Raw genomic sequence first — 22,022 nt, 5'->3', positions numbered from 1 at the left:
ACATGACATTCATTATGACAATGTCTCTAAGATAGGTTCTCAAACTTCAAAGTTTCTTTTTTATCATAAACTCCAATAATACACCCACAATAGACCCGTAAATCATATATAGTGCACAATAAACCCCAAAATCATTCTAAGAAGTGTAAGTTTGAAGGAAATATATAAAGTAATTTTGATGGTTTAATAAGTTACAATTAAGTAGTTATAATGTTTAAGGAAATAGTATAATGTTTTATATTAGTGTATTTAATTTAATTATTTTATATATATAAAAGAGAGGTAAGAAATTAATAAAAAGGAAGAATAATTTTAATACGAAGTAAAAACATTTTATATAATGTTTTATTTACAAACCAATTATAAAAAGAAAAAATTAAATTTATTTATGAAGCAAAATATGATTTAGTATCATTATATTTAATTTATTGATTTAATGTATTGATATACATGAGAATAATAAATGTAGTTTTATGATAATTAAATAATTTTACTAAGTTTAAATATTATTAAACCAACGTAGATTTATTTTAATTCTGGGTTTACCAAACATTTAAAGGAATCAAATATCTCAAGATGCAGACCTTTTTCTGATTACAAATGTCTTTTGTAAAAGTTTGCACCTGTTAGAAATATTGCGGGGGTTGAATCAATATTTTGTTCTCAATTAAATCTCTACTTAGATTATACTTTTCTTTTCAATGCATCTAATCCATAAATTTATTACCAGCATTATGTGAGATATGCTAGTAATTACGAGCAATATTAATCATAAAAAAGGTAAACCGAAAGAAAGCCACATCAACACATCAACTGAAGACACATAGGAACACCATGATTTTAGGTGGAAACCCATTGTGGGAGAAAACCATTGTTGGTGTCATCTTTGTCTTCTTTTTTATTATAAAGAAAAATTATCTTTACATCATGGTCTTTTACTGGCGCAGACTCTTTCCAGCACGCAGGCTCCTACCTGTAGAAGGCTACAACCTCCACTTGTTCTCCAACACCAACTGGAATGGAGATACAATCCCCTAATCTCATTTACTGACTCCTATGGGAAGGGAGCACCTACCCCCTCACTGAAGGCTACAACCCTCAACACCTTGTGGACCACGTTTCATAATGTTTCATACTCATTCCACCTGTCAATCCATCACAAAACATGTAGGCCACCTTTGATCTGGTCTGATCGTGATGATCAATTAGACAAAAATAGCTTGTTCAAATCATGAATTTATAGGCTTGATTGGGGTGTCTTGATCCATGGAAACCATGGGCATAAACATAGATGCATTTTCTAGTATTCGACTCATGGGCCAAAGACATATATTAACTAGTTTATTTGATAAAAAAAATATTAACCTCCAACTGACCTGACCAAATTAATTTCACAAAGCGTAAATTATTTTACTTCACCCGTGAATGACCAGAATCAATTTTACCAATCTTGGTTTCACTTCATCCATTGATAAAGTATGAGAGAAATACGGTCCATTATGCCTTGACTACGAGAATGCGCAGAGTGAAGTATGGTAACTTTGGGTGAGAGCAAGTGTATGACCTTGCGGAAAGTCAAGTGCGATGCATGAAGGTTCCAACACATAAAGGAAAAAGGAAGTGGCCCCTCGGAAGCCTGTAATAGTATGTATCTTGAAAGGAATGCACGAGCATAATGACATCACAAGCTAAGGTGCATAATAGTTCACAAGTTAAAGTGATGAATTAATACAACAACACGCATTCAACAAGATTCGTATAAATGCAAACTAAATAGTTCATAAGCATGAGCATAATTTAAATAACATACATTAAAAATACAACAAGAAAAGTCCTACTATATTCACAACATATGCATGAAAGTGTATTGGCTCTGATTTTATTATAATTGAAAGTTCCATTCATACATACACCATTGCTGGACCACTAGCCCAAATTGTTGAAATGTGGCAACAAGAATGTTCCAATTTAATTTGTCCTTGAATTAAATTGTGAATTAAAAACGAACTTAGTCTTAATAGCTACTTGGAAATAATTAATTAATTCATTTTGAATTAATTAGTTGGAGAAATTCAAGTTAGAAGTATTTCTGAAGTCATGCAAGAGTTATCCCTTAAATTAAGGAGATAAGATTGAGTTATATTTGAGTTGTAATTAGTTAACTCAGTTTACTGAGTTAAGTCCAGTTAAATTAGTTCCAAACTATTTTAGGAACTAATAGAGAGTTAACAATCAGTTGATGCATGCATGCACTCAACTAGTGCTACTCCAGTTAACTGAAGATTCCCTCATCAGAAACTCATGCATGTCTATTTTGAGAAAGACCCAGTTGAGATTAAAGACAAGGAAATTGTACTATCAGTTGCATGTGTTTTCTTATAAAGAAAACTCATGCATACAGTCAAGGAATCATTCACTTGGTAAATGAGTTTTCCACTTGGTTGAAGGTGAATCATCCCAGAGGAACAACGTAAGGAAATATGAGCTTGGAGGGCAGAGAGTAAGGCTTGAGATAAGCCAAGATTTCTTGTGAGCATGTGTGAGGATTGTACTGAGAACTGGCTAGCTATGAGAGCTAAGGGTTTGTATAATTCCTATGTATTTCCACCTTGTATGATAATACAGATAGTGGGGTTTTTAGCTAAGGCTTTCCCCAAAGTATTTTCATGTGTATTGTGCATTGATTCTTCTTCTTCTGGTTATATTGTTTAGCTTGATCTTTAAGCTTCCATAAATTGATAGTAGAAGTAGGTGATAGTGTTCGAATTTGATTTATATTGCATTATCGGGTTAACCTACACCAGATTTTCTACATGGTATTAGAGCCAGGTTTGTAGAGAATTTTCTACATGGTATCAGAGTTGTGAACAATATACTGAGAAGAGAATTCGAAGTTTGAAGTTCGGGGTTGCAGGTGCAAATCGAATTCATATCATACTTCAAGGTTGGCCAATTGCGTTCTATGGCTTGAGACTCGAGTATGCCTTGGAAGGTAGCTCGAATTACATAGCAAGGAAAGATAGAATGGAGGCTGTATTAGAAGACAATGGCTTGAAGGATTTCATTGATCAAGAAATCCCAAAGCCAGCTTCAACTAATGCACAAGAGTTGACTGAGTGGAAGAAGTGTGTGGTGAAGGCGAGATGGATCATCCTTGAGGGAGTTTGAGACCATATTGTCTTGAGTCTCCACGGGCAGGATACTCCCATTTCAATGTGGAAGGCATTGAAGGACCTCTACCAGAACAGTAGCAACCAGAGGAAATTGGCGCTCAAGGATAAGCTTCGAAGAATCAAGATGGAGAAGGGCGATACTATTTCCACATATTTGAACAAGCTCACCACCTATAGAGATGAGCTTGGCAGTGTGGGAATAACTACTACTGATGATGATATGGTGAGCCTCGCTCTCCTTGGACTTCCAAAGAGTTGGAATAGCTACCAGGACTCTGTGAATGGAAGGGAGAAACTGTTGGATTGGAAACGATTGTGGTCAGATCTGATGCAGGAGGAGATCAAGAGGCATCCAAGGATGATGATGAAGAAAATTTGGCCTTAGCAAGTAAGGCAAGGAAAGGGAAGGGGAAGGCATCCCATTCCAAATCGAATTCTTCTCATGGAGGGAAGAAGGGTGACACTTCTAAAGTGAGATGCTTTAATTTTCACGAGATGGGACATTATGCGACTAATTTCCCATCGAAGAAGTCCAAGAAGGGATCCTCGAAAGGATTGGAAGGTGAGGCATTAGCCTCTCAGTTCGAAATGGACTTTACCCTCATCGCATGCATGGTGTCATCGATGATGGGTTATGTCTGGTATCTTGACAGTGGAGCCTCATTCCACATGACTGGTGATAAAAGTTTATTCAGTGCCTTGGAGGAGAAAGACCTTAAGATTCACATAGAGATGGGTGACGATGGAAGGTATAGTGTTTCGGGAGTGGGCATGGTTGCTTTTCAGAGGGAGCATGGAGATCCTATCACCTTGACAGATGTGAAGTATGTGCCTGGACTGAAGAAGAACTTGGTATCAGTCGCGATGTTGGAGGACAAAGGCTACAATGTTGTCTTTAGTAAAGGAAAGGAGTTCCTAAGACACATAGTCACGGGTTAGACCAAGAGGAAAGGGATTCAGGTGAAGAATCTCTATAAAATAGAGGTAGATGATTGTGCAACATTGAGTACAAAAGCAGAATTGGTGCAAAGCCAAGAAATTGGCGAGTTGTGGCATATGCGGTTGGGCCATTTGCATCATGGGGCTTTGAAGATAATGCATCAGATATATACAGGACTTCCCAAAGGTAAACTTGAGCAAGTTGACACATGCAAAAGTTGTACCTTGGGAAAGTACACCAAGTCTTCCTTTCATGATCGAGATAGTCGAGCAAAGGCTATCTTAGAGCGAGTTCATACTGATGTGTGTGGACCATTCTTGACGGCATCCACAGTGAAGCAAAGGTATTATTTGATTTTCATTGATGACTATCCTCGTAAATGCTGGATTTATCTCATGTAGAAGAAAGATAAAACTTTCACAAAGTTTTGTGAGTTCAAAGCTTTGGTTGAGAAAGAGTCAGGGAAGAAGATCAAGGCCTTGAGAAGCGACAATGGTGGAGAATATGTCTCTCAAGAGTTTAAGGACTTTTGTGCTCATAACCCACAACAGAATGGGGTGGTTGAGAGGAAGAACAAAACTATTGTAGGGTTAGCACGGACAATACTACATGACCAAGGCTACCACTTCACTTGTGGGCTAAGGCATGAAACACAGCGGTCTATTTGCAGAATAGAAGCCCGCATCGTATACTTGGGATGAAGACACTAGAGGAAGCTTTCTCCGATAAGAGACCAGATGTGGGTCATTTCAGGATCTTTGGCTCATCAGCATATTGCCATGTGACCAAGGATGCACGGAAGAAGCTTGAACCGACAGCAGAGTCGGGGATATTTGTGGGGTACACTTATACACCTCACAACTATTGGGTGTACTTTCCTACCAGTCAGAGGATAGTGGTTCGCAGAGATGTCAAGTTTGATGAGCAGAAGGCCATGCGAGTTTCCCTTGAGAGGGAGCTCCAACTACAGGCTATGGAGGAATTGTTGGTTCCTAAGGAGGAGGAGCCTTAGACTGATGCGGCGCAACCGCATCCAAAGGTTCTAGGAGTGGAGTCATCCACTCAAGCAGAGTCTTCCAAAGATGGAAGGTGTTGGCTGGATAAATCGATCTTGCGGACAAGACTGATCTCCCTAGTATCAGAAGATAGTCTAGCAACAAACATACAAAAAAACCTATTTTTCTCTAGACATATGCGATTTATAATTAAATAATACAAAGGTGTTAAGATCCTACCTTAGATCCAGTGCTTGTTCGTAGTAGTCGTCCTCCAATCATTCGAAAGCGTTACCTTTGAAGACCTGCAATCAAAAACAAGCAAACATTAAATATCACCTGCATAGAAAATATTATAAATCATGTCTATTATGGTGATCAAGGAATCCATAAAATAAACCATGAATTAACAGCTTATTGAGAAAAACAAATTTATTTGTATGAACCTTGAATAGTAGAAGAACCTTACAACCTTTTCAGCCTTGATGTTGAACAAGCTCTTCCTAGGGTTTGAAACAGGAATTTCCTTTACTTTGACAATTCTTGTACTCTTCCAAATGAGATACATAGAGGTATGTAATCTCTCCTCATAAAATCTCAACTAAAGAAGACTAAGTTACAGCAACATTTTACCTCAAAAATACTAAGCTTCTAACTCCCCAGTAACCAGCTCAATGATTCTTTTTATAGTGCAGAGGAGGAAGTTACTGGTCCACCTATGAAGGGATAGAATCCTCCTTCAAAGGAATAAGCTCCTCACATCAAGGGGTTAGCTCCTTAAGGTATGGGATACATGAACCTTAAAAGAGCGAACTTGCCACCTCAATATTCCTTCCAGAAGCTTCTAGAAATCACTGAAAGTGAGTTTTTTCAGAGTATACTCGCTCCTTTTTAACTTTTACAGGGGTTTGAATCTTTAACACAGAGACAGTGTGGTCAGGTGCGTAGGAGACATGACCATCAGGTGCGGGACCACAGGTAAGAAAAAGAGAAAGTGCGGAACCAGAGTTATAAAGACTTTTGAGAGCTTTTCTCTTATTTTCCAGACTTGATATGAGGAACTGATGTCCTAGAATTGCAGAGGAGGAAAGTATGAGTGGTAATGAACTCACACAGATAGCAGAATGTCAAGGTGACAATTTTTAGTGCAACAGAAGTAAGCGCACAAGAGAAGCTGACAGATTGTTGGAGGATGTGAGAGAGAATGTGGGAGCACCATTTTCTCAGTGCAGATAGAGGAGGTCACCTAAGAGGTACACTGGATACATGGACCTTGCTAGGGAATGTGTTGAGACTGAGCCATCTTCCTTTGAGGAAGCAGTGCAACAGCCGATTTGGGTTGATGCTATGGTGGAGGAGTATGACTCCATAGTTCGTAACAGTGTTTGGGACGTGGTTCCGAGACCTGGGAACAAGTCAATTGTGAGTTCCCATTGTATTTACAAGGTAAAGCAAGCTGCTGATGGTAGTGTGGAGAAGCATAAGGCAAGATTTGTTGCCTGTGGCTTTTCACAGGTCGAGAGGATCATGTTGCTACAATATATTTTGACAAAGGAGCAAGATGCTGACATTTTGACAAAGGCATTGTCAAAGTGTAAATTTGAGTTCCATAGAGACAGGGTCGAGGTGGCAGATAATCCCTTTCTTGTTGAGAGGGAGTGTTGAAATGTGGCAACAAGAATATTCCAATTTAATTTTTCCTTGAATTAAATTGTGAATTAAAATTGAATTTAGTCTTAACAGCTACTTAGAAATAATTAATTAATTCATTTTGAATTAATTAGTTGGAGAAATTCAAGTTAGAATTCTTTCTCAAGTCATGCAAGAGTTATCCCTTAAATTAAGGAGATAAGATTGAGTTATATTTGAGTTGTAATTAGTTAACTCAGTTTACTGAGTTAAGTCCAATTAAATTAGTTCCAAACTGTTTGAGGAACTAATAGAGAGTTAACAGTCAAGTGATGCATGCATGCACTCAACTAGTGCTACTCCATTTAACTAAATATTCCCTCATCAGAAACTCATGCATGTCTATTCTGAGAAAGACCCAGTTGAGATTAAAGACAAGGACAATGTACTATAAGTTGCATGTGTTTTCTTGTAAATAAAAATCACGCATGCAGTCAAGGAATCATTCCTTGAGGATTGCGTAGTTCTGACAATGTGTGAGATCAGGAGATCATCCACTTGGTAAATGAGTTTTCCACTTGGTTGAAGGTGAATCATCCTAGAGGAAAAACGAAAGAAAATAGGAGCTTGGAGGGTAGAGAGTAAGTCTTTAGAGAAGCGAAGATTGCCTGTGAGCATCTGTGAGGATTGTACTGAGAGCTAGCTAGCTGTGAGAGCTACGGCTTTGTATAGTCCTATGTATTTCCACCTTGTATGATAATACAAATAGTGGGGTTTTTAGCTGAGGCTTTCCCCAAAGTATTTTTCATGTGTATTGTGCATTGATTCTTCTTCTTCTGGCTATATTGTTCAGCTCGATCTTTAAGCTTCCGCAAATTGATAGTAGAAGTAGGTTATAGTATTCTTCTTTGATTTATATTACATTATCGGGTTAACCTACACCAGATTTTCTACATGGTATTAGAGTTGAATTTGTAAAATTTTCTACAAAAATAGTGGAACATTAAAGTAAAGAACACCTTCTCCTCCAAAGAAGTATACTCGCTCTACGCTACGGAGAAGCCAAGGATCTTAACAATACTCCCAAGCTCCTTCTAAACCTAAGCCTAGCCAAAATCTTTCCTCCCAAAATATCATTTCATGAGTTATGAGGTTCTATTTATAATAAGAGGGGGTGACTCTTTAACTCCCCTTTGTGACCTTTGGACTACTCTCATGAATCTTCAAATTCTTAACAAAATGACTTATTACATTACATCATGACTCTTCATATTCCAATATTGACACTTGGAATTTCACTTACAACATAATTAGAAATAATATTACAATTTACACTTGTACCCATATAAGAAAAAATAGGGTAGAGACAACTTGATAGCCTTGTTGTCGCTTCCAGAGATAGCCTCAGATTGCTTACAAGCCCAGTGACTGGAACATGTAGATTTTGTGTGTCTCATATGATTCTCAGGGAGCTGGAGATATCACATATATTTTGTACATATGCCTTTATCTATATATATATATATATATATATATATATATATATATATATATATATATATATATATATGGGTTGGTTCATTCATTTAAAGGCATAAGCCATGTATTTCTGGTACTTCTTCACATATACGACTCACAGACATATCTATATAAACTAGTGGAGGCTGAGTAGTTCAAGGACTTATAGTTTAATAAGCTTTGGTAGAGAAATGAGAGAGGATAAGGAGATAGAGTAACTCAACGCATAGAGCTTGAAGCATCAGGAATTCTACACTTATTGCATAGATCTTGAAGCCTCCAAAATTCTACACTTATCTGAGCTAAAGGTAGACACAATGGATGAAAGAGGATGGAAGCAATGATTCATGGAGCGCAATTTTAAAGATATAATATCAAATATCCATACATGCACATGCATTAAAGAGTCAATACAATTGAATCTGTAAGAACATATGAAGCCTTTCTAGCAACTATGATTACATGAATTCAGAGAGGAAACATGAACATAATGGAATTTAACAGAAGGATAACATACTATAGTACTCGAAGGAGGAATCATGACCATTTTATTAATATTCTGAAAGACCCATATCATAAAATCGTATAATCTTGAAAATAACATGTAGTTCTTTCTTTAGAATTGCGAACCTTTGTGAAGTGTTGCTTCCCCCTATTTATCTGGAGAGGGGAGCATTGAACAGTAATTACAACAAAATATCTCAGTCGATCTTCAGCTGTCAGATCAACTAGCTGTCTCGGCCTGGGATGGCTCTGTGGCTCAAACATGACTTCAAAAATTGGTTGCTTCAATAAATGGCGACACATTATAGGAAAAAAAACAAGACAATCAATCATATGGACATGCCAAAAAAATATCTCCATGCCCATCCATGTGATCGCCTTTGCTTCAAGTTGTTGCTTTCCCATGGTTTGGTCACCTGTTTCACTCAACCGATTCCCATTGCTTCTCGCTTTAACGCTTAGATCATTCGTTCTTCAAAACTGGGAGCGGTTAACTATCGGTTTCATGCCATAGTACAAAAGCAGAGGTCGCCTGGGCGGTACATCATCTTCCCTTTGCATGGAGTACCATGCTGGATCATCAAGTCCTCCTGAGCTTCCATGTCTTCATTTACTTTGTATTCGTCGACCCTGGTTTCGTGTCGCAAGGGGCCTTTCTGGGTTAGCCCTTGCCGATTTTGAATGTTGCACCTCCTTTCTTAAATGCCTCAACTGTCGACCCACCATGCCTTTAAAGTTTTACGTTACTTCATCGTAGAGCTATCACATCAGGGTTTTCCATTAAAGGTCCTTACGGGATAGGACATTATGGTCTACTTTAGCCCCTTTCGGTTCATGTGACCAGGGGCTACGACCAAGCTTTTATTCCTTGGGTGTTAGGACCTTTGGGTTCATGTCTGTGAGGTTCAGCCCTTTGTTAAACAAAATCCCTCATATCGGTGATTCGTGATGCTCACCTTCGGTGCCTCCCCTTGACAATTGCAATCATCGATATGTGGGGGTTGCGCCCACCCAAGATATCGCAATCAACCATTACATAGTATTACCTCTATTTTCTCTGTTTGATGACCGTGCTGCTAGATATATGCTGAAAAAAACCCTCACCATCCCACTGAGCGAAAGAGAAATAGACGTTTTAATGCTCATTGATCTGGGTTGTTGATCCAGGGCGATTCAATTGTTGGGTTGTGTTATATTCTTTCCATGTAGTTAACAGGGGGTTTGAGGGGCACCCGTAACCCCACTTCGCTGCCCCGGAAAATTTTGGTTTTGGACCCTATGTTAGGTTGGGCGGACCCACCTATGGTTTTGTGCATGATTTTCGCACATGTTTTTTGGACACGATGGTTTTTGGTCCATGGTATTGGATGCTTCGACATGTATAAATATGTATTATAACATTGAAAGGAACATAATGAAAAATCAAGCTGGTAGTCCCGGTTTTGGGATCCAGGGGAAAATCTCTGTGTATATGTGTTTTATGTGTTCTGCTCTCGCATTATTTATTTTCTGTTTTGGAATTCGTATGGAGGTAATTTCTGTACGGGGTTAAAACCTACATCAATCTGGGTTGTTGATCCGGGCCTAACGGTATCACAATCGCAATGTAGGAGAGGGCCTTTTCACCACATTTCATTTTTCTTGTCGATTGTCCAGACACGAAACTTCCATAAAGCATGGTACATAAAATATCGCATCCGGAACCAGGACTCACATATCACCATTAGAAAGGGAAAAGGGGCTTTAACATTGATTGATGGTGATTTTCGATGTTCCAAACGTGACGGTTTATATAATGTATCTCATAAAATATCACATCCGGGAGGGTTCTTTCACATCACAATCGCAAGATGGAAGGGAATTCGACGAAGGAGGGAATTTGACTTGTGTGATCCACGATTGTGATATCGCAATCGATGGGGGAAGGAATTATCGTGATCGGCAAAAAATATTTTATCACAATCGGTGAGTGGAGAAAATATCGCAATCGGCAAGGCTGAGGGACTTATGATATAATACTTGGCGGTGAACTTTGCGATATGCGATATTGGCAGAGGAGGGATTTTATCGCAATCGGCGAGAAGGAGTGGTGACAGGAGGATATGTATCACAAAAAGGAAAGGGGTTGAAAGATATTATGGTTTATGGGTCCTGATGCTTAAAAAGGGTTTCAACATGTTTTTTGAATGTTTTAAAACATTCAAAAGGGGAATGGGAAACACAACTAGAGTTGGGTATACAAAGGGATTTTGGCTAGAGTTAAAAATGGGTTGTTTCGGCTAGAGTTTAAAAAACAAAGGAAAAAATGAGGTTTGTGAAAGAAATGGTTTTAAGAGAATATGGGAATTTCTCCAAAATAATTTAGACTGGACATGTTCTTCATCATATTTGTTCTTTTGTCGTCTTTGTACAACTGGAACTCTTTTTTAAGTGGGTGTCAACATTGGCTCCACCTGGGGATGGGGCATTGGATTTTAATGCATCAAGAACCTACAAACTGTGAACTTCTATTTTGGGCATGGAGTCTTTTCTAAACAAATGATAATTTTTTGAAAGTGGAATTTTCAACAGAAACTAGAAATTTCATATAATAATTACAATACACACACCGGTATTTACAATGGGTGTAAGATAGGTACCTCTAGTTCTAGAAATAGAGTTTGAGGAACTCACCATTTACTGGCAGATCCAATGATTCACCATCCAAATTTTTGAGAAAGTAGGTATTATTTCCTTTTTCTTCTGAAATTTTGAAAGAGCCGAACCAAAACAGATCAAATTTTATGTGTTTTCCTTTTTCTTCCCATCTAACATCCCATCGGAGAACTAAATCTCATGGTTGAAGAGGTCAATCCTTGGCCTTCTTGTCAAACAAGGATTTTTGTTGGTAATTTTCCAATTCAGCCCCCACCTATTCTATATTTTCATGAAGTTCGACTAGTTGGTTTATCCTTCATGTTAAGGCACTTGGCTCTTCCTCAGCTTCTTGTAGTAACTTTGCCACTGGAATTGCTAATTGGATTGGGAAAGCTAAAGCCTTACCATATACTACCTCGAAAGGCGATTTTCCATTGGATCGTTTAGGAGTTACTCGGTTAGCCCAGAGGGCAACCTTCAGTTCCCCTAATTCTCGATGATGGTCTTTTTGAAAACTCTCACCATAGTTTTGTTTGAGGACTCAACCAAGCCATTACCTTGAGGATAGTGGGTAGTGGAGTGCTCAATGACGATATTGAATTTCTGACAGAAGCCGATGAATTTCGCTGATCTAAAGACTTGAGCATTGTCAGTGATGATTTTGATAGGGCAACAAAAGCGCGAAAATATGTTTTCGTCCATGAACTTAATTACCACTGAGTCAGTAGCGTTTCTAGTTGGAATAGCCTCTACCCACTTGGTGAAATAATCTGTGGTCGTTAGTATCCACTTATGTTGGCCACTGGAAGGTGGGTTTATCTCTCCTAGGAAATATACTCCCCACTGTTTGAAGGGTTCTTCCACATGCACTGGAATCAGGGGGAGAGGGGAAAGTTTTTGTCTCTCAACAAACACTTGGCACTTCTAACATGACCTAACCTAGGAATAAAAATTTCCAAATAGTGTAGGCCAATAGAATCTGACCTTGAGGATTTTGTGAGTTGTGGTCTTCCAGCTGTAATGAACTCCACAAAATCCTCCATGAAATGCCTCAATCACTTTATTAGTTTCTCCTTCTACCAAACATAACAACAAAACTCCCATCGGGTCCTTCCAGTAGAGTTAACCATTGGATATGATATACTTTTGAGCTTTCATTCTGAGAGTTTTGTATTTGCATTTATCCAGCCCTAGTGGGCCTCTCAGGAATAAGAGATAATGGATGATATTCTTATACTAGGGTGATCCCTCATATTTAGCATAGATCTTTTTATTTGATGTTTTAATCCCGTTTTGCTGAACCTTTGGTCTGCCTTCCTTTGTTATCAGGTTTATCCCTAAAGCTTGGCAATTAGGTTCTGATAAAACCTTGGCCAACCCCTAGCCTTTTATGAGCTTAGTAGGATTTATGTCTAACTCATATTCCTGTATCTAAGCTATCCATCTACCCCTTTTTCTTTCACTGTCTGGTTGCACAAGGATGTCCTTGATCGCTGTCGTTGGGACAAATGCTATGATTTCTGATTGTAGCACATACATTCGAAATGCCTTCAAAGCCTTGACTAATGCATAGGCTTGTTTCTCCAAGATGTTATATTTCAGCTCAGCATCCCTCAGGACTTGGATGAAGAAGGCAATGGGCTGTCCATAACCATTTTTATTCTTATGTAGCAGAACTGTGGTAATAGTATGCAGAGAAGCAAAATAAAAGATATAGAAAGGCACTAAGTAGTTGGGGCTGACTAGTACCAGGGCTTTAGCCAAAGCTTCTTTAATTCTAGTAAAAGAATCTCAGGGGGCAGGGCTCCAATTGACTTCATTTGACGTTTTTAGCATATCTGTAATACCCTTCACCATTTCTGCATACTTGGGTATAAACCTTCTAAGGAAATTGATTCTCCCCAAAAAGGCTTGGACCTCTTTCTTATTTCGGGGTAGAGGAATATGACAGATATCTTCAAGTAACTTAGGATCGATTTTAAATCCTTCTTGCGCTACTGTGTGTCCTAGTATCTTATCCTCACTCAGGGCGAACTGAAATTTCTTGGGATTGTATTGGAAATGTTTCATTGAAGTGTAATGTGTTTGAAAAATATTCATACCATCATTTCATTGAAAAATACTTAATTCTAGTTTGTTGAATCAATATGTTACATTAGTTAGCATTATTGAAGGCTAGAGTTGCATCATCATTTGCATTGGAAAAGAAATGAATTATATTTACTAGTGAAAGGACTACTTGAATTGCATTCAATAGGAAGATTTAGTGCATTTAGGAGATTTATTAGTGAAAGATTTCATTCTTTCATTGTTGCATTGATTGTGTGTTCTCTATCTCTCAATTAGTGTTAACTTTCATTGAATACCAAGATTTTATTTTTCATATAGCTACATGTAGGAGTTTTCTTAGATGACAGTGGTAAGGCCTTGTAATTGAAACCTAATTCAAGATCAACCATTAGAATATATTGAATTAACCTAAGGAAGCATTGAAACTTAACACTCATATTTAGAGGTCTAGGCTAGAGATGTGTTCTGGCTTCTTAAAACCTAGCAGCTATCGTTTGCTTTGGCCCTAGACAACGCTAGTACAAACTTGTGCTCCTCGTACTGTCATGTATATAAAGGGAGACCCCACTAGGTCTACAATCCTTTATCCGTAGGAAGCCGAGTTTGCCACCTTGTAAACGTGATACACTGAACACAACATTCAGTGAGATTGCTTGCTTGTACTTCTCGGTTTGCCAGGAGGTATTCTCCAGTTCATGTTTACTTGGTAATCCTTTTACCTAGATTATCCTGAGCAGTCATTTTGGTCTTTTTGACTCTTTAAATTTAAAATATCATCAAGCACTTGTCCTTTCAAGCTTGTTCAAACTGAAAGAGACTAGAGTCACCTTTTTCCCTTTCTCGACTCTTAAAAAATGAAAATTCAAAGTTTTGTTTCAGTGTTTTAAAATTAACTTCCCCATGAAATATTCCTGCTTAATGTTATCTTTCTTAGTAATTCTTTAGGGTTGATTCCAATGGCAACATTTCTAGAATATACCAGTCAAGGATTCCCCTTGGATTTGAAACCTGTTCCTTTTCCTTCGTTTGGAAATGCTTGATCTGAAATGGGGCACTAAAAGCTTCTTGTCATGCTTACAAGAACCTCTCCCACTCCAAAGCTTATATATCCCCAAGATCTATGCTTATGATTGACAATTTTCGGAATAAATAACTTGAAATAGGTGTATGCTTGTGTTTGCTTCTATCTGCTTAATTGCCTTAAGTTTATTTGCTTAAACTGATATATAAACACACATAATAGTAAATGCAGCAAATAACAAACCATAAAGACAACAAGTTTAATTAGGCATTCACCCTGATATCTTAGGCCATGAGCTCTAGTCAACTCAACTAGGCTCTTTGGGATTATGGTAAACTTCTTTTACAAGTTCCGTACTCAACTCCATTGGTTTACAACTGAACCTATGGGTTTAGAATACCATCTTATCCCGCTGGCCATCCATACTCTGCAGACAGATCTAGGCTTCTCTGGACTAGATTCCTTCAATCATCGCTTCGGGCTATCTTGAGCTCCTAGCTTGCACCAACTCCCTCATAATTATTTTACTATCTATGGAATTCCTTCTTTTGTCTTCAACACACATCAGACACCAGCAATAGCTTGATCATTTGATCTCTTTGCTGCTCTGAAACTTCATTACAACCTCATGGCTCTTAGAAGTCTGTTTGAGCTCTCTGGCTCTGCGGCTCTACCTCCAACCTCTGGTGGCTATGCCTCTGTCAAGCCTCCAACCTCTAGTGGCTCTATGCAAATCCTCGGCTCTATGGCTCTCTGCAGCTATCGCTCTCTGGCTCTCTGCAGCTATCGACCCTCTGGTTCTGCGCAACTATATTTCTCTCTAGCTCTGCATCACTATCTTGAGCTCTAGCTATTTGGCTCTACCTCCAACCTTTGGTGGCTCTGGCTCTGCTCGGTCCTCTGGCTCTGAAGCTCTCAACTTTTTGGCTCTCGACTCTCTGGCTCAATTCACGGGATCTCTGTCCCTTCCTGATCCTGAGGATGCATCCTTTGCAATCGCCCCAATCTCTGGTTGCTTTTGCTTCTACTCGGCTCTCTAGCTCTGAAGCTCTCAGGATTTCTGTCTCTCGGTGCACAAGTTATAAGGCTCTCTGTCCCTTCCTCATCCTAAGGAATCATCCATGGGAAATTCATCTCCAACCTCTGGTGGCTCTATACCTCTATCATTTCTACAGCTATGGGATGTTATAGCGTGAGCTCTCAGGCTCCACTTTCGGTCCAGCACTCCGGCTGCTACATTTTTGTCAGCCTCTTGCTCTCCACACTACTAGCTCTCGGCCTTGGAGTTCTCTATTAAACTCTGCGGATTATCAAAAATCCCTCGGCTCTTGCTTTCACGTGGCTCTCTGGCTTTTGTGAGGCATCCTCCCGGCTCTGCGGCTCCCTGTCTGTTTCTCTGTGTGCAATCATGAGGAATCATTCTTGGCGGCTCTGCGTCTCTTTGACTGGCCCTCTATCTTCCTCTCTGTGCAATCATCCCTTTGTCTCTGCGTCTGGCCCTCTGGCTTCTGGCTCTGTGGCTCTGCGCGTTACATAACGCATTCCTGTTACAAAATGCCCGCTTACAGTGTGGCACAGGTGCGATGGACTGTTTCCAATGGAAATGACACAGTTGGTTGTTCTTCTGCCTACATTCCAAAAATAGCAGCATAACAGAAACACACAGGAAAACTCACAAAAAACACATCATGAGCCTTTAGGCAGAACTCAAATAAAGTTCAATCGCCCCTATAATCCTCTCGGGTCCATCCTCTGATTGCTTATCGCAATCACAATATGCGGAATACTTAAAACCCAAGAAATGACCAAAAACATCAATACACGGACATACAAAGAAAATCCGCAAATCCGGTTTTCAAATATTATGAAATCGCATCCATAACCTTATTGGGTCTAGCCTTTATCGCATGTCACAATCGCACGTTGCATTAGCATGGATCCTTTGTGCCGATCACCGATCGCCAATCACATATCGCAATTGCATGTCGCAAGTCGCAACGGCCCTTGTATCAGGGATTCACTGATCGTTGATCGTCGATCGCTCTATCAGCGCTATCGCTATCGGCATATTGCATCAGCATATCGCATCGGCATATGTCACATGTAACGGCCCCCTTGGTGTTTGTGTGACCTGATCGCCGATATCCGATATCGCAATTGCTAATCGCACATGTAAATGGCCCAGGATTCCGATATCACATGATTGTAGGTTTTAACCCCGTACAGAAATTACCTGCATACGAATTCTAAATCACAGAAAAATAAACAATGTGAGAGCATAACACATAAAACACATATACACAGAGATTTTCCCCTGGATCCCATACCGGGACTACCAGCTTGATTTTTCATTATTTTCCTTTCAATGTTACAATACATATTTATACATGCCGAAGCATCCAATACCATGGACCGAAAACCATTGCGTCCAAAACCATGGACCAAAAAGCATAGGTAGGTTCGCCCAACCTAATATATGGTCCAAAAAAAATTTTCCCGGGGCACTGCCCTGGACCCCGTAGAGGAGGGCTACTCGCCCCCCTCAAACCCCCCAGACAGGGGGGGCTGCTGCCCCGCCCTGTGACCCCCCCGCTGCACAATCGGTGCAACGAAGGGGGGGCTCCACCCCCCCTCTAACGCCCTGGTTCACTACGTGGGTTAGTCGTGGAAAGAATATAACACAACCCAACAATCTCCCACTTGTTGTTTTCTTTCCACATGGGGTCATAGGAGAGCTTAGTCATTTTTCCAGCCCTGAAATGCCCATTGTTTCTCTACACCGAGAGAACTTCTCAGAGCTCACAGATTTTGTCAATGCATCTGCAGTATTCTTCAAAGTGTCCACCTCTACCAGCAACACCTTTTTGTCTTCTATCATATACCTCACAAAGTGATATTGAACATCAATGTGCTTTGTCTTTGAATGATAAGCAGGGTTCTTTGCCAAGAAAATTGCACTTTGGCTGTCACACTCTATTCTTATAGCTCCCTGTACTAACCCCATACTTGAACACAATCTCTACAACCAAACTGCTTCCTTGCTTGCATGAGTGGCTGCCATGTATTCTGCCTCTGTAGTTGATAGTGCCACTACAGATTGTTTCTTACTCATCCAACTGACTGCACCTCCAAATAGGTTAAACACATACCCACTTGTAGATCTTCTCTGATCTAGATCTCCAGCCCAGTCTGCATCAACAAAGCCACGAATATCCAACACTCTGTCCAATCCTGGTCTTCCTTGGTAGCATAAACCATAATTACTAGTGCCACGCAAATACCTAAAAACCCGCTTCACTGTTGTCCAGTGCTCCTTCCCTGGTTTTGACATAAACCTGCTCAATACTCCCACTGCATGTGCAATGTCTGGTCTAGTACAGACCATTGCATACATCAGGCTACCGACTGCACTCGCATATGGAACACGGGACATGTCCTCTTCCTCTTCTTATGTCTTGGGACACTGTTCAGCAAATAACCTCACACCTACAGGAATAGGAACCTTCATCGGTTTACTATCCTGCATATTAAACCTCTGCATTATTGTCTCGACATACTTCCTCTGGTTTAACCAGAACTTCCTCTTTTCTCGATCTCTTTTAATTTCCATGCCCAAAATATAGTTTGCAGCACCTAGATAATTCATGTCGAATTTGGAGGACAATTGGGTCTTGAAATCTTGGATAATTTCTTTGTCATTTCCAACCAGCAACATATCATCCACATACAAGACCAGATAAATAACATGGTCACCAATCAATTTAAAATACACACAGTGGTCTGCTTTGCTTCTGGTGAAGCCAAGTCCCCGTATAAATGTATCAAATTTCTGATACCACATCCTTGGTGACTATTTTAACCCATACAGAGACTTCCTTAACTTGCATACCAGTTCTTTCTTACCCTTCACCGCAAAGCCTTTAGGTTGCTTCATGTAGATTTCCTCTTCCAAATCCCCGTGAAGAAATGTTGTCTTCACATCCATCTGTTCTACCTCAAAATCAAAAGCAACAGCAACAGATAAAAGTAATCTAATAGAAGTTACCTTGGCAACAGGAGAAAAAATATCACCAAAATCAATTCCCGGCACTTGGGAATATCCTTTTGCTACCAACCGAGCTTTGTATTTCTCCACCTTCCCTTCTGCATTTGTCTTCTTTTTGAACACCCATTTTCTGCCAATGGGTTTCCTTCTAGTCAGCAACTCCACCAAATCGCAAGCCTCATTTTTGTGCAAAGATGCCATTTCATCAACCATGGCCTCTTTCCAGAGTTTTCCATCCTCTGAATCTACTGCTTCCTTCACAGTTCTGGGATCATCATCAGTAATAGACAAAGCAAAATTTGAACAGAAAGCAGAAGGACTATACCTTTCTGGCTGCCTTCTTTCTCGAACTGATCTTCTCACAGCTGGAGTTTGTGGCTCTTCATCTTCTGATTCCTCCTCTGTTGCAGAGTCTGATTCTTCCTCCTTTAGCTCAAACTCTATCTTCTCAGGTTCCTTTGGTTGGACATCATGTTTAATAATATCTTTTACCTCTCTGAACACCACATCTCGACTGTACACAACCTTCCGTGTGACTGGGTTCAAAAGCTTATAACCTTTTAAACCATCCTTATACCCAATAGAGATGCACTTTTCAGATTTACTATCCAACTTGGTTCGTTTCTCCTTTGGAACATGTACATATGCATCACATCCAAATACCCTCAGATGTGAAAGAGAGGGTTTCTTACCAGTCCATACTTCTTGTGGAGTCTTATCCTCCAACGCTGATGAAGGTGACTTGTTGACCAAGTAACATGCAGTATCCACCGCCTCTGCCCAGAATTCCTGTCCTAACCCGGCACCACTGAGCATGCTTCTTGCCCTTTCCATCAACGTCTTGTTCATTCTTTCTGCGACTCCATTTTGCTGAGGTGTATATGGAGTAGTCTTCTACCGTGCTATACCACACTTCTTACAGAATTCTTCAAATTCCTTGCTGCAAAACTCTCCACCATTATCTGTCCTCAGCACCTTTATCTTCTTCTCTGTCTGATTTTCCACCAGAGCCTTAAATTCTTTAAACCTGTCAAAGACTTCAGATTTCTTCTTAAGGAAATATATCCATGTATTCCTTGAGAAGTCATCTATAAATGATACATAGTACACAGACTTACCTAGTGATGGAACTTTCACAGGTCCAAACACATCACTGTGCACAAGCTCTAATATCTGTTTCGCCCTCTTAGCACCAGAGGGGAAACTCACTCGATTCTGCTTCCCATATACACAATTTTCACAGAAATCAAAATCCAGAGAGCTATTACTCATAGCTTCTACCATACCTTTACCATGAAGTATTCGAAGGCCCTTCTCTCCAATATGTCCAAGCTTTTGATGCCACAGCATGGTCTTCTCTCCAGAGACCACTAGATTTTCAACTCCACTTTCAGGAACCACAGAACTGCTGCACCCATCAACAACAGTGCTACCTTGCAGCTTGTACAGAGTTCCAATCCGAACTCCCCGCATCAATACCAGTGCTCCCCAGACCATCTTGCAGGTATCCTTCTCGAACACTGTTTTTACACCTGCATCATCCAACTTGCTTACAGAAATCAGATTTCTTTCCAATGCAGGAATATGCAGAATGCCCGGAAGTGTTCTAACCCTTCCACCTTGCAACTTCAACTTTACTTTTCCACGACCAATGATTCTAGCCTTCCTATCGTCTCCTAAGAAGACATCACCACCATCGTATTTCTCATACTCGCAGAACCACTCTCTATGGGGAGTGAAGTGAAAGGATGCACCTGAGTCAATCAACCATGTCTCATGATCTACATGTGTACTTGAAGAAGCCAAGTACACATCCCCACCTTCATCTGAGGTGGTTTTTGCCTGTGCAAAAGGAGCATCATTAGATCCCTTTCCTTTATCAGGAGCCTTAGATTTACAGTCCCTTTTTAAGTGCCCTTCCTTTCCGCATTTCCAGCACACCACCTTTACATGTTTTCCTGGAGATTTAGATCTCCCTCTAGATTTAGATCTCCCACTCGATGACTTATTTTTGTTTCTATTCTGGGACCGTCCTCGTACAGACAAGGCATCACCATTCTGGCTCTCCATATTTTTCTGTCTCATCTCCTCCGTCAGCAAGGCAGAGACTATTTCATAAAACTGCAAAGCAGTTGCATTGCTACCTATTGCAATAACCAGACTATCCCACGAATCTGGTAGAGAACACAACAAACTGATGCACTTATCTTCATCTGAAATTTTAATATCAACAGACACTAACTGACTTACCACAGTATTAAATGCATTCAGATGCTCTGTCATCGAGTCTCCATCTTTCACCCTCAGTTTATACAGCTTTTTCCGCAGGAACCATTTATTCACCAGAGACTTATATTGGTACAAAGTCCCTAACTTGTCCCACATAGCCTTCGTCGTAGCTTCCCCTGATACATTCAACAATACTGAATCTGAGACACACAATCGTATTGTGCTCTTTGCCTTCCGATCCAACTTCTTCCATTCTTCATCGGTCACTCCCATTGGTTTAGTACTTGGATCTACCGCGATCCACTGATCTTTATCCACCAAAAAATCCTCCATCTTGGGTTTCCACAACTCAAAACTCTGACCATTGAACTTCTCAATTTCTATCTTTCCGCTGCTCGCCATCTTCTTTCACCACCAGAACCGATCTCACAGATCTCCGACTGAACAGGGTCTACCACAGGCTCGAGCGAAACCCCTCAGCAACAAAGGCGTCCCCTTGAAGCCAAAACAGCTCTGATACCAAATGTAGGTTTTAACCCCGTACAGAAATTACCTGCATACGAATTCTAAATCACAAAAAATAGACAATGCGAGAGCATAACACATAAAACACATATACACAGAGATTTTCCCCTGGATCCCAAAACTGAGACTACCAGCTTGATTTTTCATTATTTTCCTTTCAATGTTATAGTACATATTTATACATGCCGAAGCATCCAATACCATGGACCAAAAACCATTGCATCCAAAACCATGGACCAAAAACCATAGGTAGGTTCACCCAACCTAATATATGGTCCAAAAAAAAATTTCCCGGGGTGCTGCCCCGGACCCCGTAGAGGGGGGCTACTCGCCCCCCTCAAACCCCCCGGACAGGGGGGGCTGCCGCCCCCCCTGTGACCCCTCCACTGTGCAATCGGCGCAACGAAGGGGGGCTCCGCCCCCCCTCTAACCCCCCGGTTCACTACGTGGGTTAGTCATGGAAAGAATATAACACAACCCAACAATGATGCCTTCCTCCGATTGCGATATGTCAGAGATCACTAATCAAGGAGTCCTTCCGCCTTTTCTTAAGTCTTCCGTTTGGAACCTTTTCGATGCAATATTTATATATAACTCTGCCTTTGAACCTTTTCTTTATCCGACTTGGATTTACAAAGAATTTGTGCCCTTTAGCACCTTTTACCTCTTATATGAAGTCTTTTAGACTTAGAGGTTTATCCAAGATCCATGTTGGATCATGCCTTTCCACTAAAAA

Source organism: Pinus tabuliformis, chromosome 9, assembly GCF_031772625.1.
Source record: "Pinus tabuliformis cultivar Carrire ecotype Pingquan chromosome 9, CPIR1, whole genome shotgun sequence".
Taxonomy (NCBI): Eukaryota; Viridiplantae; Streptophyta; class Pinopsida; order Pinales; family Pinaceae; genus Pinus; species Pinus tabuliformis.
The sequence above is the reverse complement of the archived record's forward strand: the minus strand, read 5'-3'. Positions refer to the sequence as shown.